Here is a 1,289-nt window from a genome sequence, read left to right as displayed (position 1 = left end):
AGTTCTGTCCGTGCTCAGCCCGGGAAAAGGGAGGGGGAGAAACCCCGATCGCTTCCCAAACCCCTACCCAAGGAGCAGAGGATTTGGGATTTCGCCTCCCTCTGAGGGCAAAACTCGTTACAGGTGATGAAACAGTCCTGGAGGACCTTGGAAAACTGAAATGCAGGGAATTCCAGCTGTTGGAGGGGCTGGGAGTTCGGGGCAAGGGAATAAAGGGATTTTATGGGGGGGGGGGACAAGAAAACCCACATTATTTTATTGCCAAAGATGCTTCTGCCTCTCTTCCCGCCGGGAACTGAGCCCGAACCCGAGCTCAGGGGAAAAAAAGGACCAGATTGGGGGAAAAAAAAGGGCAAAAAAGGACCAGATTGGGGGAAAAAACGGGGCAAAAAGTGTCACCACGCCCAACGTGGGGCTCGAACCCACGACCCTGAGATTAAGAGTCTCATGCTCTACCGACTGAGCTAGCCGGGCTCCCGAAAAAAAACTCCAAATTCCACTCTTTTTTTCCACTAAAAATACAAATTTGGTGCTGCTTTTGTTAAAACGCTGAATTCCCTGAAAAATATAAGGGTTTTTTTTTTTGTTAGTGTTTTGTGAGCTGCGGAAGTGAAGGTGGAAAGATACAAATAAATGTATATATAATAATATATATATATATTAGAGAGAGAGAGAGCATAGAGGAAAACAAGGTTGGGTAGAAAAACAAGCAGAAAGATAAGTATTTCCGATAAAATGCTTGATTCTACGAAAAATGTATATTTTTATGTTTTATGAAGTGCCAAGACAGAACCACGCAGGCATAAAAATATATTAAGGTATAAAATATTTTTTGCATCTGTAAAATACAAACAGCACAGAAAAATAAGGTAAGGTAGGAAAAAATAACTATAAAAATAAATATAAAGTATAAAAATAAGGGGAGGGGTGTCAAGTAAAGGGGAGCTGCTCCCCAGGGGGGTGTTGGGATGGGGCCGATGGACAGAGGGAGAAGCTGGAAATGCCCCCAAAGCCCCCCCGGAGCGGGTCCCTTACCAGGCTCCGGTTTCCCTCGCGGTCTGAGCCCCCCCCGGACCTGCAGCCCCTTTATCCCCCCCGAGAGCTCGGGCTGAGCCAGGACCTGAACGACCTCGGAGCCGGCGGGACATTGTTCTGGGGGAACAATGGTTGGGGACACAGCTGGGCAAACACGGACCCCCCGGGACACAGCTGGGCAAACAGGGACCCCCTGGACACAGCTGGGAAAGCAGGGACTCCCCGGGACACAGCTGGGAAAATACAGACCACCC

At 48.6% G+C, this 1,289-nt stretch overlaps 1 non-coding gene across 1 annotated transcript; it reads right to left on the bottom strand.

The window, feature by feature from the left end:
* Positions 1 to 401: 401 nt before the first annotated feature.
* TRNAK-CUU lies at positions 402 to 474 on the bottom strand. The gene has a single exon. It is a non-coding gene; the product is annotated as a tRNA-Lys (tRNA).
* Between the last annotated feature and the right edge of the window lie 815 nt (positions 475 to 1,289).

Source organism: Empidonax traillii, unplaced genomic scaffold, assembly GCF_003031625.1.
Source record: "Empidonax traillii isolate 1590-97213 ecotype Southwest subspecies unplaced genomic scaffold, ASM303162v1 scaffold6000:size6708, whole genome shotgun sequence".
Lineage (NCBI taxonomy): Eukaryota > Metazoa > Chordata > Aves > Passeriformes > Tyrannidae > Empidonax > Empidonax traillii.
Note: the sequence above shows the minus strand (reverse complement) of the source record. Positions and strands in the feature narration are given on the sequence as shown.